Consider the following 12525-nt stretch of genomic DNA (forward strand, 5'->3'; position numbering starts at 1 on the left):
TATGTCCTTTAATTAGGACATTTAATGACCAGCAAAGGACTAAGTGTAGGAAAACAGTAAACACAGACAATAAAGTACTTGCATAATTGAGAATACGTTTAATAGAATACACCCCTGTAAAACAGGGGGAACATACTGCTTTAATGATATAATATTGTTAGTCTTCTATATTAAAGTTAGCAGAACAGGTTGATCACATCTGGATAATAAGTTTTATTACTCAATCTTGTGTTTGTCATTGGCATAAAGAAGGTATAATATGAATCAAAAGTTTTTTTTTGTCTTTAGATAACAATTTCAATGGATTGCTCATGCTCATATTTAAATTTCAAGTATATTATCCCTTTTTTGTGGTTCGTTACAAGTTAAAAATTCCTGCGCCCAGGTATCAGTATTCAGAAATCAAATAAAAGAAGAGGAAAACAAAACAAAACCAAAAAACCCTCAACATAATTAAAATATATTAGACACAATTTTATCAAAACAACTAAATTTCTCAGTTACTTAAACACATTTGTGCGATTGTTCTTTGGGCTTTTACTTACTGAAAATGTATATAGTCCATCTTGAAATTAACATCTTCTGAAGTACTATTTTACAACAACGTAATATTAAGATGCATTCTGATATCTTCTGTTAGTATTACATTTCATGAGAACCCCATATTAAACAAGCAATTTAATCCATATTTATTTAGCCATCTTGTTTTCGAACACAAAGGTTTTTGAATTCAAATTACATTTTCCAGCTTTATTCCTATTCTTAAAAAAATATATAAGAACATACATTAGAGAGTTGAAGGTTTTCATTTGCAAAACTGGCACGTGGGTATGTCAGTTCATTTCAATATTGTATTTGCCTATGGCTTGCTTACCTAATTACATGGGAGGAAGTAGAGGAATCTTCCAGACATCTCTTTATCAGTGACCTGCTCACTAGCCCATAACCCTAACATCTAGTAAAGTCTAATTAGCAGGTTTCTGAATAGGTAACACAGGAATATGTGTTCTGTGTACAGCTAATCTCCACAAACTGATGTTAACTGAATCCAAAATTAGAGTAAATGTTCTGTCATTGTGTAATAGTAATAAAATAGGTGTGAAATTCAATGACACACACACACACTATATTTGTTTTACAAACACACACTATATGTGTTTTACACACACACACACTCTATATGTTTTAAACACACTCTATATGTGTTTTACACACACACTCTATATGTGTTTTATACACACACACACACACACACTCTATATGTGTTTTATACACACGCACACACACAATGGGGGTTTTACACACACACACACACACACACACACACACACACACACACAGCTGTTTTACACACACACACACACACACACATACAATAGGTGTTTTGCACACACACACACACACACAATAGGTGTTTTACACACACACATACACACACAATAGGTGTTTTACACACACACACACACACATTATGTGTTTTACACACACACAATAGGTGTTTTACACACACACACACACACACACTAGGTGTTTTACACACACACACACACACACACACACACACACACACACACACACACACACACACACAGAATAGGTGTTTTACACACACACACACACACACACACACACACACACACACACACTAGGTGTTTTACACACATACACACACATACACAATATGTGTTTTACACACACACTAGGTGTTTTACACACACACCCACACACATGTTTTAGCTAAGTAATTAGTAGTCAAATCTATTCAGTGACACAGGCATTAACCAAACACTGCAAGTGCTTGTAACTGGTAAAAGTTTTATTGTCAACAAAAGAGAAAGAATATTAGAAAAGTCAATTAAGTTGTTTGGAAACACATGCAGAAGAGTGCTTGGTCCATACTGTTATAATGAAAGCCAATTAAAATGGTTTGATAAGCATATGTATTAGAAACAAGTCTAACACAGGGGTCAAAAACAACACTAAGTAAACAGAGTAGACAGAAGAGTGAATCTTTTGTTGTTGGTTCCCAGCTGTCCAAGCTCCTATTATCCAGATAAGACTAGCTGCATGCTCCCTGCTGCCCCGCACCAACTCAATGCACAAAAACAGATTGGGATGTTCTGCATGCATAGGCAGCATTGCTGCAGCAATCTCCTTGTTTGACTAGTTCTTTTTTTTGGGAGAAAAGAAGCTACAGACATTTTTTTTGTAGGTAACACAAAGCATTGCTATAAAATAGATGAAATAAAGAAAGGATACCAAGAAAAAAAAGAACATGTCACTGACAAAAGTATAGGAAGCAGAAAATAGAAATAAACCTGAATGCAATCATTATCTTGTTAAAGACTCGCTCTCTTTGTTCAGACTTTTCTTTGTGCAGGATTGTAAGTATCATGATGAAAACAAGTGCAGCCTCCACATACTTCAGACAGGAGACTACTAGAGATTTATGGCTTATTTATTCCGCTAAACATTCTGGGAACCTTTAAATACTCTGGTGGAATTTGCATTAAAGCTTTATATACAAACATGTAAGAATCAATAAAAGAGAGAGAGAGATAAATTGACCAAGATTAAAGTCAAATAGCATTCTACAATCATCTAAAAATATAATTTGATTTTCATAGAAATTTCACATTTATTTAATTTTCATTTGATCCCAAAATAAGCATTTTTCTAACAACATCACAAGGATTAGTCAGAATAATTTTACATTTATTCATTTAGCTTTATTTGTGAAGGAATGCAACATATTACTAAAAATATGCTTTAATTTTGTAGAAAAATATTTAGTTTATTTTCTTTTTATATAATTATATTTTCCCATATAGATTATTTACTGTGATAAAACACATATCACTCATGTAAAATCAGGTTACATCATACATTGGGAAATGAAATATTTGCTTGCAGTATAAAATATTGCAATTTGGGACACATGGTTAAGAAAAAATAATTGCCTAGGAATTAATCAAGAGATCAATCCATCTAAAACTATTGAGTGATACTACAGATAATCCAGAATACATAATCCCTTTACATATCTCATCACATCTGATTGTGACAAAAATATGATTCAAATGCAATTATTTGGACATGTTTATCTGTTTAAAAAAAATATTAGTATAAACTAAAGATAATAATTTGAAACCAATTTTAAATAAAAAATAAATACACGTTATTGGAAGCTGTGGATTTTGTTTTTACGAAGTTGAAGATTACAAGTTGAGTGGTATTTACGTTCCCCCTCGCTCACTAACTCCGCTAGATGGAAACGTTATGCACCCGTGGGGTAGCAAACTGTTTTCACACAAGCGCTAACGCTATGTACGCAAAAAGCTGAACATAGGATATCGTGCGTGCGTTAACATATTCCCCCATAAAAGTCAAAGGAGCAAAAAAAGTGGAAAAATATATATAGATGAGAAGATAGATCAGCACTCACTGGACTTTTCAAAATCAGGTGCCAATTTATTGTGACGTTTCGGACCAGGTCTAATGAAGGGGACGGTTTGATCTCCAAAACGTCACAATAAATTGGCACCTGATTTTGAAAAGTTCAGTGAGTGCGGATCTATCTTCTCATCTATAATACTTTTGTTCCTGACACCCTGGCTTTTGATTGAAAGTGAGAGTGCTTATCCTCCTGTTCCGCTTGATATATATATATATATATATATATATATATATATATATATATATATATATATATATATATATTGAAAAATACATAGAACATATTTTGCTATATGCAAAACATTGGAATGTGAATTATTTACAGTAAATACACAGTGTACCACTTTATTAAATATGAATATTGTATAAATATGATTTTTCATGTTTTCATCTACTTAAAGTGATCGTATATAGATCGTATAGATCGTATATATATTTATTTATAAAAACAGTGGAACTTCATTAAAATATTTAGTGGCACTTTAATTCATTGAAATATTTAAACACATTTCCTTTGTAAAATATTTACCATTTAGAGATGGTAAACAATGTGCCATTCCTCTGCCCGCTGGATGCCAAGTCGGGCACGCAATGATTAGATGATGCCAGATTCATCATCACTCAGCTAAATCAAGGATGAGATGCGAGCAGAGAAATGGCGCAATGTTCATCATCTCTAAATGGTAAATATTTTACAAAGGAACTGTTTTTATAAATAGTTTTATATACTGTATATTAAAAGTCTAAACTTTACAATCACTTTAACTGCAAAGGGCTCCAAAACACTAACATATATGTGTATATATGTATACATATGTGTTTATATGTGTATAGTTGTCATATATATACATATTTAGACATGTATATGTATGTATCTCAATGTTAAAACCCCTTGCCTGCCTTTTTTTTTCTAACGCCTGAGATCTCATATTTTTGAGCCTTTATAACTTTTTTGTGCAATGTTTATTTTTAATAATTATTAACAGATAGTGTTATTATGAGTGTTACTGTACTTTGCACTGTATTTTTGATGTGTTTTGTGACACTTTTTTGTTTCGCGAAACAGTTACCCAGAGTCTGAGGACACACTATCTCAATCAATCGCATTTACTTTCAACTTGTAATAATAAAGAGCGATAAGCCTGACGTGCGCAAACATCCGCAATAAACCCCTTTTCTCTTGTACGTAACTTTAAGGGCTTCACTCATAATCTGGCCCTAAATGTGCCATTCATAAGTGCAGACATGAGAGAAAACAGTATTAAAACCATATTTAGATAGCACATTACTCCCACAATAACCTTCTATTCTACAACAAGAGGTAAGAAAATCTGCTATAGGGGGTGTACTGTCCAGAGATTAAAGATGTTTAAAAAACACTTTCCACTTTGTAAAGAAAACTACTTAATAGTAACAGTAATAGCTACTTAATAGTGTGCTAACCCTATCAATACAACAAGCTTTACTCCATCAACGCCTTAGAGAATAGAATATATTAATCAGTTTATTAAAATAACATGTACAGCAGCTAGAATTTGTATAGCAAACCACTGGAAAGAATGTGCTCCTACATGGAATGAAGTATTAAGTAAGATAAAATATTTTTATAATATGTCAGAGCAGATTATTATTATTTATTTATAAAGCGCCAAAACAGATTCTGCAGCGCTGTCCATGGGTACAAAAATAAAAGTACAGTACAATACAATATAAAAGACACCAGACAAAGTTTACCAAACAAATACAGGGAGAATTGAGGGCCCTGTTCCTGTGGGAACAATCGAGATGGATACAAGAAAGGTTAGGGCCTTTCTTCAAGGTTTGGCTTTATTGGATAATCCATGATACTAAGCAATTGTAAATAATTTATATTTCTGGTTAACAGAGGATGGCTGTTTTATTCCTCTTTCCTCTCACACACACATTATATATATATAGCGTTTTTTTGTAAAAGGTACCGGTACTAAAATAAAATGCGTCGGTACTTATTGATCACTGATTTATATATTCTGCTCAGTAACTTTGAGAAGAGCAAAGAGACGAGATTATTTATGTTTGATGTATTTTGCAGTGAAAGCTAGAGTATTTACAAATATTACCTGTTATGAGTTGGCAGAGGTGGTACGCCCACAAAACAAGCCCTGTATATATATATATATATATATATATATATATATATATATATATATATAAAATGTATACTTGTCGACCCATGTGTATGTTACTTAGAGATGGCAGAATGTGAAAGCCAAATGAGTAATATTTGGATTTTTAGAAATCCTACAATCGGGAGGCCAGATGTCCAGCAGAGAAGCATCTTTTTTCTTTTTTTAATTTTTGTTCTTGTTCCTTTCTTTTTTTACCTTCTGTTTATTTCAGTCTTTGTGTCTGATGCCTACAGGCAATCTCATTATTCTGTGTTTGTGTGGAATCTCTAACATGGTCATAAGGGGTTAAAACTATCTTCACACGGGTCCAATATTTTAAAAATATACCTGTCATAGGTGTTGAGTGGTAAAACAAGAAATCCCACTGTGTATGTTACAGAAGGAATTAACATACAACTGAGACAAGTTTATATGTCCTTTGTCTTGTGTATATTGTATTATTGATAAAATGCTAATAAAAAGATTTCAAAATAAATGTGTCATTCAGGCTTGTCTCTTTGGAGTCTTGAGTAATATTTTATACATTTCTTATTTTAGTATTAAAACCCTTCCCACTGTTTAATTAAGTTATTTAACACATTTGATTGCCTCTCTAGCTATTTTTGTTTTCACTATAATTGCACAATTAATATATTCAAACTTATTTTTAAATATATGTAGAAATAGGCAGTTTTACATTTCAGTTTTGAAAAAAAGGGATCCAAATTATATCTTATTTTTTCTTTATCAACCGAAAACATGTATTTTATATTTTTAAATTTTTATAATGTATGATAATTACATATAATTGTATTCTATTTTTGATTCCCAACTATTGTATTTTTATTGATTGCATGTATTCAATTGTCAGAATGTGTATATAACAATTGCAAGGAGTGTTTGCATTATAATTTATTTAATTAGATCTCCCTGTCCAACTCAATAACAATAACTGATACCATGTACAGCTTGCTTTGTTAGATTTTTAAATTCTATCTATACTATGCTATGCTATACTATACTATACTATACTATACTACACTATAGAATACTATACTAGACTACACTATACCATATTACACTATTATATGCTATAATATACTATAGTACACTTTACTATACTAAACTTTACTACATCTACATATACTAAATATACTGCATATACTACACAATACTTTACTATAATATGCTACACTATAGTATACTATACTATATAATACTATACTACACTATCCTATACTATACTACACTATACTAAACTATACTATACTACACTATACTATACTATACTATACTATACTATACTATACTATACTATACTATACAATACTACATTAGACTACACTATTGAATACTACACTATACTATACTACACTACACTATTCTATACTTTACTTTATTATACTACCCTATACGAATAGAACTTGAAATCCAAAACCTTTGAAAACTTGGGCTCAGTAAGTTGCAAGAATGTGCTCTGTGGATTGTCAAATTGCTTTGCTTTTATTAGCATGTTGGTTATTTTATTATTATTTTTTTGTTTTTGTTTATACAAAGCCAACTTGCTCTAATCCAGGTTGTACAGGATGACTTTATAACCAAATGTTGTTTTGAGAACAATCAGCTTGGAGATGTTCCACCAAGCTGGCTACATCACCCATCTTAGTATACGTCAGTTCATAGCCAGTTTTCACCTACATTGTTATACTGGTTCCTCAGTAAATAGCTCTCTTAGTATTTCAAAGAATTAGTGCATATTGAGTGCACTATTGTTTGATCAACAGATAGAAGGATGATATATATTTTTGTGTGTAACACATATTAAGTTGACATAATAGTCAATTAATTAATTAACTAATTAAATAACTAATCAATTAATTAATTAACTGGTCAATTAAATATAGGATAGTACACATTGTCATGAGTGCTTGGTCTGTTTTTCATGAATGGTGATATCACTCATAAAAATAACTAATGTTAAAATCTTGCATTTTCTTCCTACTTATCCAAATAAAACAATTACATTTGCTCGCTTTTGTTTTTTTTTCTTTATGTAGCTCCATAACGCAGATTAATAAAATGGTTATTCTAAACAAGATGAGGCAATAATGTTATTTTGCCAATTTTTAAGGAACTACAGTACATGACTGAGTAAAGGTGTTGGCATTGAAATCTTTTTTTGGCATTCTTGCAAATGATTATATTTATTTGTATAGTAAACAAAGACATTGGTTAATTCTGCATGTTTGTGAAAGAACACTCTTTAAATGTTAAAAAATAAATAACAAAATAAATTTGAAAATGTTTATAGTCATATTGAAATAAACAGAAAGGGCATGATTTTACACTCATGAAAAAAAAAAACACAGCTCTGTTAGCAGACTGGGCACACATAGAAGCAAACATCTAAAAAGAATATTTTCATCACTTAAACACCTCATTTAAAAAAGATAAAAAAGCATGCCCCTTTAAAGGGACACTCAGGTCAAAATTAAACTTTCATTATTCAGATAGACAATGCAATTTTAAACAACTTTTCAATTTACTTCCATTAACAAAAGAGCAGTCTTTTTATATTTAAATTTTTTTTGAGTCACCAGCTCCTACTGAGCATGTGCAAGAATTCACAGAATAAAGGTATATATATTTGTAAATGGCTGATGGCTGTCACATGGTACGTGTATGCATTTGTGATTGGCTGATGGATGTCACATGGTACAGGGGGAGTGGAAATAGACATAACTTTTACAATTGTCAGAAAAAAATCTACTACTCATTTTAAGTTCAGACTAAGTGCTATTGCATTGTCTTTTATCATGCATTTGTTGATTATGAAAATCTACTGTGTTTACGGGTCATTTAAAAATAATGGGATAGATATGGCACAAAAAGTGGTATCACTTATCACTTACTTGTACATGTATTACACGTTGAAAGTAAATATGTGAGTCCCAGCACAAACTAAATTTGCACTCATGGGGTTAGTGCGACTTAAGACCCCATGCAAAGGCTAGGGCTTGAAAAAAGAATGTGCACCAAACACAAAATAAATACATTAAAATAAACTGTTAAGTCATATATACACTGTCTGATAAAAATTATGTACATAAATATTAATAAAAAATGTATATAAGGGTTAAAATGTATATGGCATAGTACAAGGTATTTGCTTTTTTATATTATCTCTGTAAACAAAAGCCCAGTACTTAGAACAATTGGAAATTAACATTTTATTGCTTATCTCTTCTACCTCCTACTGGGAGTGTAATTTCTTCAGCTGACTATGTTTACACTAGTTTTAAAGTACAGAAACTCTCATAATAGGTAGGGATTACACCGGCACATCAGCTATTTCAAATGCTGAAATGAAGTAAAAGGAGCTATTTATAAACAATTTAAAACACTCCAGAAGGTAAAATGGATTACTGGAAGCAAATTAAAGTGGAGAAATATTTAGAGTAAACTGTTTTTTAAGAGAAGTCAAATATTTGTAAATTGACTCTCTGGGGCCGATTTATTAAGCAGCGTATGATGCTCATTCTGTGTGATCCTTCCGTCTCGCCGTAATCAGGAGTTAAGAAGCAGCGGTCGTAAGACCACTGCTCCTTAACTCGTCCGCCACCTCTGAGGTGGCGGACTGCAATCATTCAAATCAGATACGATCAAGATGATTAAAAACCCCTGCTAGTGGCCGATTGACCGCAAATGTGCAGGGGGCGGCATTGCACAATCGTATGCTGTCGGCATTTATCAATGTTGGGCAGACATGATTCGCTACCCCTCTGTTTAGGGTAAATGTTATCAAGCAAGTTCAGTAAGTTTTGAAGCAGAGAACTTGTCCTCCTGCAATTGCCACTTTTGACACTGCATCCTATAATGAAATTTGAAGGGACAGTATACACCAATTTACACCAAATAAAACACACTACTATAAAGAACAATATGCACAGATAATGATCTAAAAATCCAGTAGAAAACCTTTTAAAAACTTCCGTAGAAGCTCCCAGTTTAGCACTGTTGATGAAGTTAGACTGGGACACCCAGTGAAAGGGGCTGATAAATCAGGATAAGCTGACACTCCCCCTCCCCCTTTCCTGCATATGAAAAGACACATTAGACAATCAGGAGCAAGGTTAAATCTGTAAATATCAGTATAGATCAGCATAATGCATTTTTTTTTTAATACTCCCAAAAAGGCTATATAAATGGATCATCTTCAAAACATGTATGCAAAAGAAATATTTACTGTACAATGTCCCTTTAAGATAGTACTCTTGTGAAATCCTACCCCTTGCTCTCACACAACCAGTCTCGTGAGAGCAGGACCTGTCAATTACCCAAAACAAGTAAGTTTGGTATTTATTTCTGCTGCCTCTGAGGTGGCAGAAAAATGTAAGAAGCAGAAGATTCTTCATAAATTTGTGGCTGCAAACTTACTAATTCAAGCCTGCACTGGAAAATATCAGAGGATCTGAATGCAGCATGATACTTTTCTATACTAGTGTTTGTGTTCCAGATGCACAGCCTGCATGAGCTTACTGATAAATATGAATGTAGAATATGTTTGAGCAAAGAGTACTATTGCTTTTGTATTTGTAATTTTGACTATGGGTTTTGCATCCAGATTGGTCTGGGGTTAACTACCTGGGTTGCTGGGAGTTATTCAGCTGTCTGTGATTGCTGGTGATTACCGAGAGCTGTGAGTTTTGCAGTGACATGTGTACCCAGACCAGTTTGCAAGCGCAGCCCTGGACTTAAAGGAATACTACATCCATTTAGTTTTTTCTTTAATGGTTCAGATAGAGCATGCAATTTTAAGCAACTTTCTAATTTACACCGATTATCAAATTTTCTTCGTTCTCTTGCAATCTTTATTTTAAAAGCAGGAATTTAAGCTTATGAGCCGGCCCATTTTTGGTTCAGCACCTGGGTAGCGCTTGCTGATTGGTGGCTAAATGTAGTCACCAATCAGCAAGCGCTATTAAGGGTGAAGAACCAAAAATGGCCTGGCTACTAAGCTTAGATTACTGCTTTTTCAAATAAAAATAGAAAAATAGCAAAGGAAAATTGATAATAGGTATAAATTAGAAAGTTGCTTAAAATCACATGCTCTATCCGAATCCGAAAGAAGAAAATTGGATTTAGTATTCCTTTAAACCATTTGACTAAATGCAGTAACTAGCTCTTCCATTTTTGCTTTTAAACAAAAGTTTTAACGTTTTTAGATGGAATACATAAAAATATGTTGGTTAATTAATTATATATTTATCAAGGCAGCCTAAAAGTTGCTTTTCACTTACATAGTAATATCAATTCATGCTGTGAACAGTTAATCATTTCTTATAATGTTAGTTCATTTTATAATCAACGTTTTAAAACACCCAAACATTTAATGTCAATCATAAATTAAAGGGAAAGTCTACTTCAGAATTTGTATTTTTTTAAAAAGATAGATAACCCCTTTATTACCCATTCCACAGTTTTTCATAACCAACACGGGTTAAATTAATATACTTTTTACCTCTGTGATTACTTTGTATCTAAGTCTCTAGAGAATGCACTCTTAAATCAGTTCTTTTGACAGACATGCATTTTAGACAATCAGTGCTGAGCACTGTTATCTATATGGCACACATGAACTAGCGATGTCTAGATAAGAGGCAGCCTTCAAGGGCTTAGCAATTAGCATGAGTCTAGCTAGGTTTAGCTTTCAACAATGAATTCTAAGAGAACAAACAAATTTGATGATAAAAATAAAATGGAAAGTTGTTTAAAATTGCATGCCCTATTTGAAACATGAAAATTTAATTTTGACTAGACTGTTCCTTTAATATTCTGATGAGTGTGATTTATTTGTGTCCTGGCAAATAACTATCCTTGATAATGCTCAAGAACTTAAATAAGTCACTCAAAAAAATACCAAAAAAAATCTATTTCTTCAAATGTTAATCACAACTTGTTCATTCTATTTATATACTTCTTATGTTCAGGGTCACAGGTTACTGCCCACTTATATAATTTTAATTAAAATACTCTTTGATACTACTTTAATAGAGTATCACTACCAATAAAACACTATAGGTCAGATTACAAGCGGAGGGCAAAATATCGATTTGCGATGGCGATATTTGCGCTCCACTTTGTAATACCAGTGCATGCAAATGTGCGCTAGTATTACAAGTTAGGAGCAATGCAAACGTGACCTTGCATTCGCATTGCATGAAAGCTTTGCGCTCACAAGTGTCCTTCCATAAGGGGTAAGTCGCGCAACGATGGGTAGCAGATTTAAAGATATATGTATATGAATATATAGATATATATTTATATGTTTGTATGTGTATATACACATTTAATAAATAAATAAAGCATATACATATATATATTTTTACAGGAAATACACTGTTTCCAATAAACCGCAATGTAAAGGCACTTTTCAGTGCCGTTTTTTTTCTAACACCTGTTTCGGGCACGCAATAAATTAGCTCTTCACTTGTAATCTAACCCTATATAATTTGAAACAAGCAAGTAAGGATTGAGAGTACAAACAGAACAATGGTCTAAAAATGTAGTATCTTGAAATCTTAAAGGGACAGTCAACACCAGAATTTTTGTTGTTTAAAAAAGAAAGATAATCCCTTTATTATCCTTTCCCCAGTTTTGCATAACCAACACTGTTATAGAAATACAATTTTTACCTCTGTAATTACCTTGTATCTATGCTTCTGCCCCCTTATTTCAGTTCTTTTGACAGATTTACATTTTAGCCAATCAGTGCTCAATCCAGGGTTACTTCACATGCATGAGCTCAATGTTATCAATATGAAACACATGAACTAATGCCCTCTAGTGGTCAAAATGCATTCAGATTACAGGCAGTCTTCAAGGTCTAAGAAATTAGCATATGAACCTCCTAGGTTTAGTT

This window comes from Bombina bombina, chromosome 4 (genome assembly GCF_027579735.1).
Source record: "Bombina bombina isolate aBomBom1 chromosome 4, aBomBom1.pri, whole genome shotgun sequence".
Classification (NCBI taxonomy): Eukaryota; Metazoa; Chordata; class Amphibia; order Anura; family Bombinatoridae; genus Bombina; species Bombina bombina.